The 12,916-nt window shown below is 37.4% G+C and overlaps 1 long non-coding RNA gene across 1 annotated transcript; it reads right to left on the reverse strand.

Moving 5' to 3' along the window:
• Window positions 1-274: 274 nt before the first annotated feature.
• LOC143740288 (uncharacterized) lies at window positions 275-3,773 on the reverse strand. The gene is made up of 2 exons (XR_013204824.1): window positions 3,620-3,773; window positions 275-2,231 (listed from the first exon to the last, which is right to left on the reverse strand). It is a non-coding gene; the product is annotated as an uncharacterized LOC143740288 (long non-coding RNA).
• Between the last annotated feature and the right edge of the window lie 9,143 nt (window positions 3,774-12,916).

The raw sequence follows: 12,916 nt of genomic DNA on the forward strand, positions 1-12,916 counted from the left end.
TTGAGTACCTGCCGGGTAGGCTACTGTCTACAATACTGAAGGTCAACATTTATTATCTGCAAATATTTTAAACTGTGCATTTACAGGTCACAACAGTGTGTGTGTATATGTATGATATATATATATATATATATATATATATATATATATATATATATATATATATATATATATATATATATATATATATAATGAAAACCTTCTGGATTTGGATTTAAATGAAAGATTGTTGCCAGAAACACTGAAACAAAGAAAACTCACAGCGACAAAGCTCTCAAAGGTGACATATTGAACTTTAACCTTATCTTTAACCTTTAATCTTACAGAAGTCTTTATGTAGGCCTACATTAACAAGGATTTGGGGACAATTATAATGCCATGCTGCAAACAACTTTATGCCCCTCTAGCACATTATTCAATAATATGTTTACAAGATGAGAACACAAGAGAGTGAAAATGCATGTTAGAAACAGTGTTGACATGACCTCTCTCTCTGACACAAGAAATGTATATATCAGAGTTCATCTATCAGAGTATCTAAAAAACATCAACAACTTGTTTAACTCACTGACTTGCAGCCCAAGAGTCAGCGGAGTCAGCAAAGGAAATTTCAGAAGAAAGAAGATTAAATCATTGTAAAAATGAACAAAGTCTATTGAATAATCTTTACCACGTCTTTCTCAATGTGTTACTACCATGAAAAGTCAATTAATGACAGCATGGTCCCATGGCATTGAAGACTTTGAAATTAAAACCCTTTATCTTATAACTTTTAACTCTTACTTGTAAAACAATAATAATCAGTTTCACATATAAAAAAATGATATGCAAAAATACAAAGAGATTAATTAACAGCCTACCACTGTATGTAGCCTACAGTTAAAATAGGTGAGTCTGGCATTTGAAGTTATGAAGTACAGAGAAAATCATGATATACAGATGGTAGCTTTTTCAGTTCATCACTGCAACAACTTTCTTCAAAAGCTTATTCAGGGAAGTGCAGCAGGATGCAGGAAATATTTGAGTATTATTTTAACATATCTGTATTTAGTGCCTTTCATGTCCATTTATAGTCTTTACACATCAGCTTGGATACTTGAATGGCTAAAAAACTGCTAATTTCAAGACGTTGACGTCACGTCAGGTCGTCACGTGGGTCAACCCGCTCTTTTCAGATGCTCAAAAGTTCAACACGTTCGGATAGACGTTCGATCGGTCGGTCGGTCGTTCGAATGTTTGATTTTGCCACGGAAAACGCGCCATAGTCCTATAGTGATTGTAGGTTGCTCTTGATAATACATTTCATGATCACAGGACACGTAAACATGTAGGTGGTTGCAAATGTGTTGCAAACTTTGCATATTACAAAACAATATAAAAATTAAAAATTATACTTTTTATATGTATTCTTGGTTTATGATACCCTTTCCCAACATAATTGCATTTTATAAAAAAAAATACAATATTTTTACAATAAAATATTGCAACTTTATAATAGTTCTTATTCAGCAACTGATACATTTTTAACTGACTGATTTATAGTTCCCCCAATGCTAACAATTGTGACCAAGAATAATTCTAATGCTTTCACTAACTTTAAATATTTAAAAGGCATGCAGTTTGTAAAATATGTCTGCTCACTTTGCTGTGAACAATGTAGTAGTAATCAATTTTTGAAAATACAGATTTCCCATCATGTTGAAATATTTGGTTGTAAAGCTCTTATAAGACGATAAAAGTATTTATGGTTAATATTGCCTTTGTGTCCAACATATGAATATTTAGCTTGATAGGTTTTTTTTTTAAATACAACAAAAATGACAATCTTTCATTTTTTAATCTTAAATTATTGAATGAAATTTTATTGAACTATTTTATGTCTGATGGGTTAAGGAAAGGTATAAGGAAACACACTTTTCAATATTATACATTTTTGCAAAACAGTCTTGCAGCTCAAATGCGAATGACTGAATACATGGAAAAAGTCCTAAAGCATATGGCTACTTCTAAAAATATGAAAAATATAGATTTCCACTTTTATTGAGAAAGGAAACCTATTCACTTATACCTTTTTTCCTAAAGAGTGAAGGAAAGAGTGTAAAGAAATGCGAACATATTCTCATTCAGTGTCCATCACTTGAACAGATTCATCCACAACATCCAGTGTTAATGGAATAACTGTTTGTGTGAGCACAGCCGTAGTGCCTGGCTGGTATCTGTACGTACCCTCCCTGGTGCATTAGAAGAAAGAGAGAAAATGTTTTTGAATGTTAAGAGATTTTATGAATAAATATGTGCTGTTGTAAATTCAGAAGGTTATTAAATAAGATTTGATCAGGATGAGAGTTGATTAGGGGTATATTCCAGAAAGCAGGTCATACGCAAGTTTAGGTGGTATAAGTAAATATATAGCAATATAGTATAATGAAACCTTAAAGGCCATTGCAAACTAAGTCCGAAATTCCCATCCGAAATTTTCGCACGTAAAAAAAAGAAAATCGACCTCACGTTATGTCAATCACGCTTGCACACTGCCTCCGAAACTTTCGTCCGTCATAAAAAAAATTCCTTTTTTTTTATTAAAAAAAGCAGTTTGAATGGTGTTTTGACAATTCAGAGCCACCGAATCACGAATACGAAAAAACGCATACGAACATTTCGGACTCAGTGTGCAATGGCCTTAAACATTCGGTTTCATTAAAAATGTCAACAAATTTATTGTCTTTAGTAAGTCCTGACAGTGTTTTTTTTAACACAAAAATCTGGCCCTATTTTTACTAAAAAATGTCAAAGAATTGTTCACAAGTAAGTAAATAGAGTGCTGCGGGGATGACATTTTGTAGGCCAAAACCCGGAAATGAGTTAGCATTTTTAGCACTTCCGGTTCCACCTTCCTTAAGTCAATAGGTTTGTATTGTTTTTATGCCAGAAATAAGGTCTGTGGTTAGGGTTAGGGTTATCATAGCAATTTTTTAAAAGCTTTTACTTGTCTTGAAAAAGGCTGTTGCTAATAAGTGGCTATGTGAATGGGACTACAAAGGTTGTCAGGGACATTAAATGTCATCACACCGTACTGGAAAACTCCTCGTAGGATGGAAGTTGTCAATTTTTGGAAACTTTGTGATGGAGAAGCTGAGGTCCTGCGATGTGGTGTAGTTTGTTTATAGCCTTCTGACAATTGCATTTAGGCTTCAAATTTATAGGTTGTTCCTTTTGTGAAGATTATGATGATGAACAAAAAGTGTAAGAATTTGTTTTTATTTTTTATTGTTCACAGAGCTTATTTTCTGCAATAATTCAAAAAAGCCAATGAAAACATCCTATTGAGGGAACCAGGGTGATGCTAACTTCTGGGTTGGACAACAAAAATAGCAATCACTGCAGAGCTCTTTACTAGAATGTATGAGTGTGTTCACAGTGAACATACTCGAGTTGACTGAACTTGCCACTGGCCGTGTTTTGGAACCGATAACTGAGTAAGAAATGTAATCAACCTAGAGTTTGGGGTAACCCTACTTTCTGGAAAACCCAGGAAAATGAATACATTTAAAAAATTCTCATTTTCAAATGATGAAGAATTAATGTTACTGCAATCTTCCACATTAAACTGGTATCTTACCTCAATCCTTTCTGAACAGGCTGGTCATATGCCCTCAGATAATCCACAGCTTTCTCTGTGATCACACATAAGTCTACATTGCTGCCAGAGCCCAGATCACAGAAGATGCCTGCAGTGATGGCATCTCTCACCAGCTGCTTTCCTTCCTCCAGCTTTACATTCCCAAGCGTTTATGTAGGTGTGGGATTGACAAGAACAAATACAGAAACACTTCGTGCTTGAACACCTAATAATAGGCGACCTTTTTGACAGTTATAGCGCCACCTATGGTCCGATCTCCATGAAACTCTGCATGCTTCTTCACCATGTCATGACACATGTGCTCATCAGTTTTTGTGAAGTTCTGAGTTTTTATTTATGATTTATAGGCTTTTGAGTGTATTTTGACACGCCCCCTTTTCTAAACGACCCTGTTACAGTGAACCAAAGGGCAAAGTTCAACTTTTTTTTGATAATTATTGATCTAGAGAGTCCAGAGATTTGTCCTAGACTGGTCTGGTTCCGATCAGGCAAAAAACCAGGGACTAGTTCGCAAAAGTAGGATTTGGACAAAATCGGCCATTACAAATTATTTGTTGCTCAAATCGAGAATCCGAGATAAACATATTGTCCGCCTTGAGCCAAGGAACACAGTGGTGCAAAAAGCTTGATTCCAAGTCAAATGGTCTAGGAGTTATGAGCAATTTAGTACTTTTGGTTGCTGTAGCGCCACCTATGGGCCAATCGGGGTCATACTCTGATAGGTTCTCCCCAAACTGAGGCCCTACCACCTGGCCAGGTTTCAAGTCTCTAGGCCTTACGGTTTGGGCTGCACGATGCGTTTTAGGTTTTTTTTTTTTTTCAAATAGCAATTACAATAGGTTTTCAGCACTTCGTGCTTGAACACCTAATAATAGGCGACCTTTTTGACAGTTATAGCGCCACCTATGGTCCGATCTCCATGAAACTCTGCATGCTTCTTCACCATGTCATGACACATGTGCTCATCAGCTTTTGTGAAGTTCTGAGTTTTTATTTATGATTTATAGGCTTTTGAGTGTATTTTGACACGCCCCCTTTTCTAAACGACCCTGTTACAGTGAACCAAACGGCAAAGTTCAACTTTTTTTTGATAATTATTGATCTAGAGAGTCCAGAGAATTGTCCTAGACTGGTCTGGTTCCGATCAGGCAAAAAACCAGGGACTAGTTCGCAAAAGTAGGATTTGGACAAAATCGGCCATTACAAATTTTTTGTTGCTCAAATCGAGAATCCGAGATAAACATATTGTCCGCCTTGAGCCAAGGAACACAGTGGTGCAAAAAGCTTGATTCCAAGTCAAACGGTCTAGGAGTTATGAGCAATTTAGTACTTTTGGTTGCTGTAGCGCCACCTATGGGCCAATCGGGGTCATACTCTGATAGGTTCTCCCCAAACTGAGGCCCTACCACCTGGCCAGGTTTCAAGTCTCTAGGCCTTACGGTTTGGGCTGCACGATGCGTTTTAGGTTTTTTTTTTTTTTTTTCAAATAGCAATTACAATAGGTTTTCAGCACTTCGTGCTTGAACACCTAATAATAGGCGACCTTTTTGACAGTTATAGCGCCACCTATGGTCCGATCTCCATGAAACTCTGCATGCTTCTTCACCATGTCATGACACATGTGCTCATCAGCTTTTGTGAAGTTCTGAGTTTTTATTTATGATTTATAGGCTTTTGAGTGTATTTTGACACGCCCCCTTTTCTAAACGACCCTGTTACAGTGAACCAAAGGGCAAAGTTCAACTTTTTTTTGATAATTATTGATCTAGAGAGTCCAGAGAATTGTCCTAGACTGGTCTGGTTCCGATCAGGCAAAAAACCAGGGACTAGTTCGCAAAAGTAGGATTTGGACAAAATCGGCCATTACAAATTTTTTGTTGCTCAAATCGAGAATCCGAGATAAACATATTGTCCGCCTTGAGCCAAGGAACACAGTGGTGCAAAAAGCTTGATTCCAAGTCAAACGGTCTAGGAGTTATGAGCAATTTAGTACTTTTGGTTGCTGTAGCGCCACCTATGGGCCAATCGGGGTCATACTCTGATAGGTTCTCCCCAAACTGAGGCCCTACCACCTGGCCAGGTTTCAAGTCTCTAGGCCTTACGGTTTGGGCTGCACGATGCGTTTTAGGTTTTTTTTTTTTTTTCAAATAGCAATTACAATAGGTTTTCAGCACTTCGTGCTTGAACACCTAATAATAGGCGACCTTTTTGACAGTTATAGCGCCACCTATGGTCAGATCTCCATGAAACTCTGCATGCTTCTTCACCATGTCATGACACATGTGCTCATCAGCTTTTGTGAAGTTCTGAGTTTTTATTTATGATTTATAGGCTTTTGAGTGTATTTTGAAACGCCCCCTTTTCTAAACGACCCTGTTACAGTGAACCAAAGGGCAAAGTTCAACTTTTTTTTGATAATTATTGATCTAGAGAGTCCAGAGAATTGTCCTAGACTGGTCTGGTTCCGATCAGGCAAAAAACCAGGGACTAGTTCGCAAAAGTAGGATTTGGACAAAATCGGCCATTACAAATTATTTGTTGCTCAAATCGAGAATCCGAGATAAACATATTGTCCGCCTTGAGCCAAGGAACACAGTGGTGCAAAAAGCTTGATTCCAAGTCAAACGGTCTAGGAGTTATGAGCAATTTAGTACTTTTGGTTGCTGTAGCGCCACCTATGGGCCAATCGGGGTCATACTCTGATAGGTTCTCCCCAAACTGAGGCCCTACCACCTGGCCAGGTTTCAAGTCTCTAGGCCTTACGGTTTGGGCTGCACGATGCGTTTTAGGTTTTTTTTTTTTTTTCAAATAGCAATTACAATAGGTTTTCAGCACTTCGTGCTTGAACACCTAATAATAGGCGACCTTTTTGACAGTTATAGCGCCACCTATGGTCCGATCTCCATGAAACTCTGCATGCTTCTTCACCATGTCATGACACATGTGCTCATCAGTTTTTGTGAAGTTCTGAGTTTTTATTTATGATTTATAGGCTTTTGAGTGTATTTTGACACGCCCCCTTTTCTAAACGACCCTGTTACAGTGAACCAAAGGGCAAAGTTCAACTTTTTTTTGATAATTATTGATCTAGAGAGTCCAGAGAATTGTCCTAGACTGGTCTGGTTCCGATCAGGCAAAAAACCAGGGACTAGTTCGCAAAAGTAGGATTTGGACAAAATCGGCCATTACAAATTATTTGTTGCTCAAATCGAGAATCCGAGATAAACATATTGTCCGCCTTGAGCCAAGGAACACAGTGGTGCAAAAAGCTTGATTCCAAGTCAAACGGTCTAGGAGTTATGAGCAATTTAGTACTTTTGGTTGCTGTAGCGCCACCTATGGGCCAATCGGGGTCATACTCTGATAGGTTCTCCCCAAACTGAGGCCCTACCACCTGGCCAGGTTTCAAGTCTCTAGGCCTTACGGTTTGGGCTGCACGATGCGTTTTAGGTTTTTTTTTTTTTTCAAATAGCAATTACAATAGGTTTTCAGCACTTCGTGCTTGAACACCTAATAATAGGCGACCTTTTTGACAGTTATAGCGCCACCTATGGTCAGATCTCCATGAAACTCTGCATGCTTCTTCACCATGTCATGACACATGTGCTCATCAGCTTTTGTGAAGTTCTGAGTTTTTATTTATGATTTATAGGCTTTTGAGTGTATTTTGAAACGCCCCCTTTTCTAAACGACCCTGTTACAGTGAACCAAAGGGCAAAGTTCAACTTTTTTTTGATAATTATTGATCTAGAGAGTCCAGAGAATTGTCCTAGACTGGTCTGGTTCCGATCAGGCAAAAAACCAGGGACTAGTTCGCAAAAGTAGGATTTGGACAAAATCGGCCATTACAAATTTTTTGTTGCTCAAATCGAGAATCCGAGATAAACATATTGTCCGCCTTGAGCCAAGGAACACAGTGGTGCAAAAAGCTTGATTCCAAGTCAAACGGTCTAGGAGTTATGAGCAATTTAGTACTTTTGGTTGCTGTAGCGCCACCTATGGGCCAATCGGGGTCATACTCTGATAGGTTCTCCCCAAACTGAGGCCCTACCACCTGGCCAGGTTTCAAGTCTCTAGGCCTTACGGTTTGGGCTGCACGATGCGTTTTAGGTTTTTTTTTTTTTTTCAAATAGCAATTACAATAGGTTTTCAGCACTTCGTGCTTGAACACCTAATAATAGGCGACCTTTTTGACAGTTATAGCGCCACCTATGGTCCGATCTCCATGAAACTCTGCATGCTTCTTCACCATGTCATGACACATGTGCTCATCAGTTTTTGTGAAGTTCTGAGTTTTTATTTATGATTTATAGGCTTTTGAGTGTATTTTGACACGCCCCCTTTTCTAAACGACCCTGTTACAGTGAACCAAAGGGCAAAGTTCAACTTTTTTTTGATAATTATTGATCTAGAGAGTCCAGAGAATTGTCCTAGACTGGTCTGGTTCCGATCAGGCAAAAAACCAGGGACTAGTTCGCAAAAGTAGGATTTGGACAAAATCGGCCATTACAAATTATTTGTTGCTCAAATCGAGAATCCGAGATAAACATATTGTCCGCCTTGAGCCAAGGAACACAGTGGTGCAAAAAGCTTGATTCCAAGTCAAACGGTCTAGGAGTTATGAGCAATTTAGTACTTTTGGTTGCTGTAGCGCCACCTATGGGCCAATCGGGGTCATACTCTGATAGGTTCTCCCCAAACTGAGGCCCTACCACCTGGCCAGGTTTCAAGTCTCTAGGCCTTACGGTTTGGGCTGCACGATGCGTTTTAGGTTTTTTTTTTTTTTTCAAATAGCAATTACAATAGGTTTTCAGCACTTCGTGCTTGAACACCTAATAATAATAATTAAAGCTGCAAGCAGCATTTAGCGGTGTTCAAGCAGTTAAGGCCTTTCAGGCCGTTAAGCACAAAAGCATCAAAAGACATTAAGTTTTATGTAGCAAGCATGATTTACCATGATATACTACATTTCAGTGTGATTTTTCATGATTTACCATGATATACTACATTTCAGTGTGATTTTTCATGATTTACCATGTTCCAGTATGATTTACCATGAATCTTACATGATTTTCCATAGTTTACCTTGATATACCATGTTATATGATGATTTACCATGATATAGCACATTCTAGAATAATTTACCAGGATTCTAGCATGACTTACCTTTTTTACTATGATTTACCATGTTTCTGGCGTTATTTACCATGATTTACCACGTTGATAGCAATTATATGAAGCATAAGAACAATTGAAGTGATAAACTCTGACAAAATATGAATGTGTTATAATAGTAATTGTTATTTAAGTGATTTTATAGTGTCTATATACAAAAAAAGACTATTAATAAGAAGAGTGGCCAGCAGAGGGCAGTAGAAGACCACTTATTGGCTCACTTTCATTTTCAACTACTTTGTTTCTCCAGTATTCTCCAGTGAAGCAAACCATTTTTTTCATGTTAACTCCATAATGCATGCTTACACACACACACACACACACACACACACACACACACACACACACACACACACACACACACACACACACACACACACACACACACACACACACACACACACACACACACACACTTTTGGGATATGTTATTGTGAAAATCTGTTTTAATGGTATATGAGCATTTCACATATTTCTTTGCAATGTAATAATATAAAACTAATTAAAGAAAATGCTTTAAGCATTTGTTTGTTAGCCAATGCTGAAAGCTGATAAAAAAAGATTAAAAATATCTAATGCTGCTGCTCCATCTAGTGGACAACAGTGCTATTACAGCCTACTTATACAATAGGCCATGTTTTTCATATCATTTAATCTACACACGCTCATTCTGATGTAGATAGAGACATTTGGAACTTCAGGAGCCAGTGTGACTCAATTGTCACTTCAATAGACGATTTTTGACTAAATGTTATTGTAAATGTTAAAATAGTGAATTTATAAAGTCTAAATATTAATTATAGTTGAGTAGTGTGACAAAATGACTTTTTTTAAACAGCAGGGGGCAGTAAAATACCACTTATTGGCTGTTAGCCTTTTTCAAGCTGTTATAGCTGTTCTCGACCTTTTTTTAAGAAGCTATGAGCATTTATTGAAAAGATATTGGCTTTCGGTCAAGGCTACATATTGAAGTGACCCTATTATAGTCATCCAAATGAAGAAGTTATACATTTTCCTATAATTATTGTTGTAGAGAGTACAGAGCAATAGATGCATTTTGACAAAATGTGATTGTAAATGTTAAAATAATGATTTAATAAAGTCTAAATATCAATTATATATAAAAATATTAGAGAGTAGTATGATGAAATGACAGCAGGGGGCAGTAAAATACCACTTATTGGCTGTTATAGCCATTCAAGCTGTTATAGCTGTTATAGCCATCCGATTTACACTCTATTATAGCCATCCAAATGAAGTAATTATACCTTTTCTGATAATTATTGATCTAGAGAGTCCAGATAATTGTACTGCACTGGTTTTAAACATTAAGATATGAATATTATACGATCATAGATGGAAAAGACCATTTACAGCCAATACAGGCAATTTACCATAGGAAATACATGGGTTTAAAGCTTTTCAACAGTTATAGCGCCACCTATTGTCCGATCTCCATGAAACGTTTCATGCTTCTTCACCATGGTATGACACATATGCTCATCAATTTTTGTGAAGTTCTGAGTTTTTATTTATGATTTATAGGCTTTTGGGTGCATTTTGTCACGCCCCTTTTCTAAATAACCCTTTAATACCATAAGAAAAATAAAAAAGTTCAACTTTTTTTCAATAATTATTGATCTAGAGAGTCCAGAGAATTGTCCTAGACTGGTCTGATTCCGATCGGGCAAAAAACCAGGGACTAGTTCGCAAAAGTAGGTTTTTAACATATTCGTGAATATTTAATGAACAGTTTGATTGACAGCAATGGTTCTAGAGGCAAAGTTGTTCATCATGAGGAGATCTATCAAATGATGTGCATATTGTGGGGATGTGTGCAACACCACGTGATTACAGAGCCGTAAAACTCGTTAGCGCCAACTAGTGGCCGATTTCTTTCAAAACTCTTACAGACCTCTTGGGCCATGAGTCGAACATGCCCATAGAGTTTCGTTCCGATTGGCCTCCGTTAACCTTGTCTCACAGGTGCTCAAATTTAATTGGCCGATGGCGGCCATGTTTTTTTAGATACGCCAATATCCTTTTACACATACATGGCACCTTGGACCAAGACACTGCATACCAATTTTCAGGTCAATCGGACTAACGGTCAGGTGGCCACACCCCCTTTTATGTTTTTTCAATGTTATAGCGCCACCTAGTGCTAGATCGACGCGGTTTTTTTACTGTGACCTCAAATTGAACTCATTAATATGTGGACCAAGTTTGGTGAAGATATCTCATTTCCTTCTTGAGTTATAGCCATTTTAGTAAAATAGGCTCCTCCCACAACGTTCATTTTGCGCCCCCTAGCAACCGGAAATCGAAAATTCGACTTTTTTTTGATAATTATTGATATTCAGACTCCAGAGAACATTTCTGCACTGGTTTGGTTCCGATCGGGCGAAAAACCAGGGACTAGTTCGCAAAAGTAGTTTTTTGACAAAATTCAAAATGGCGGAAAAATTTGCATACCGGAAATGAAATCGGAGATATACGTTTTTTAAGTCAAGAGTCCAGCTTTCCAATGATATAAGACACTTGAGTCTACGACATAGGGTTTAGGAGTTATGATCACTTTCGCGTTTTTGTTACTATAGCGCCACCTATGGGCCAATCGGGCTCATACTCTCTCAACCTCTCCTCGATTTCTGTGCTACCTTAATCCCAAATATGAAGTCTCTAGCACTTACGGTTTGGTCTGCACGACGCGTTTTACGGCAGAATAATAATAATAATAATAATAATAATAATAATTAAAGCTGCAAGCAGCATTTAGCGGTGTTCAAGCAGTTAAGGCCTTTAAGGCCGTTAAGCACAAAAGCATCAAAAGACATTAAGTTTTATGTAGCAAGCATTTAACCACTGACATCATAGATGGAATAGACCATGTTTTAGCATGATTTACCATGATATACCACATTTCAGTTTTATTTTTCTTGATTTACCATGTTCCAGTATGATTTACCATGTTCCAGTATGATTTACCATAGTTTACCATGATATACCAAGTTCTAGTATGATTGACCATGATTTACCCTGTTCTAACATGGTTTACCAGAATTGAACACATTCTAGTATGATTTAATATGATTCTAACATGGTTTACCATAGTTTACCATGATTTATCTTAGTTTACCTTGATTTACCATGTTATAGGATGATTTACCATGATATAGCACATTCTAGAATGATTTACCAGGATTCTAGCATGATTTACCTTATTTACTATGATTTACCATGTTTCTGGCGTTATTTACCATGATTTACCACGTTGATAGACATTATGTGAAGCATCAGAACAATTGAAGTGATAAACTCTGACAAAATATGATTGTGTTATAATAGTAATTGTTGTATAAGTGATTTATTATTGTCTATATATATGAATGCAAAAGCAAATGTGAAAAGACTATTAATAAGTAGAGAGGGCAGTAGAAGACCACTTACTGACTCACTTTCATTTTGAACACACTTGATTTCACCAGTATTCTGCACTAAAACAAACCAGTTGTTAACTATATTATGCATGCTTACACACACACACACACACACACACACACACACGGGATATGTTATTGTGAAAATCTCTTTTAATGGTATATAAGCATTTTGACAGTTATAGCGCCACCTATGGTCCGATCTCCATGAAACTCTGCATGCTTCTTCACCATGTTAGGACACATGTGCTCATCAATTTTTGTGAAGTTCTGAGTTTTTATTTATGATTTATAGGCTTTTGAGTGTATTTTGACACGCCCCCTTTTCTAAATGACCCTGTTACAGTGAACCAAAGGGCAAAGTTCAACTTTTTTTTGATAATTATTGATCTAGAGAGTCCAGAGAATTGTCCTAGACTGGTCTGGTTCCGATCAGGCAAAAAACCAGGGACTAGTTCGCAAAAGTAGGTTTTGGACAAAATTGGCCATAACAAATTTTTCTTCGCTCAAATCGACAATCCGAGATAAACATCTTGTCCGTCTTGAGCCAAGGAACACAGTGGTGTGAAAACCTTGATTCTAGGTCAAACGGTCGAGGAGTTATGGGCAATTTAGTACTTTTGGTTGCTGTAGCGCCACCTATGGGCCAATCGGGGTCATA

Source organism: Siphateles boraxobius, unplaced genomic scaffold (genome assembly GCF_051911475.1).
Source record: "Siphateles boraxobius isolate OS27281-9 unplaced genomic scaffold, OSU_SipBor_1 17, whole genome shotgun sequence".
In the NCBI taxonomy this organism is placed as follows: domain Eukaryota; kingdom Metazoa; phylum Chordata; class Actinopteri; order Cypriniformes; family Leuciscidae; genus Siphateles; species Siphateles boraxobius.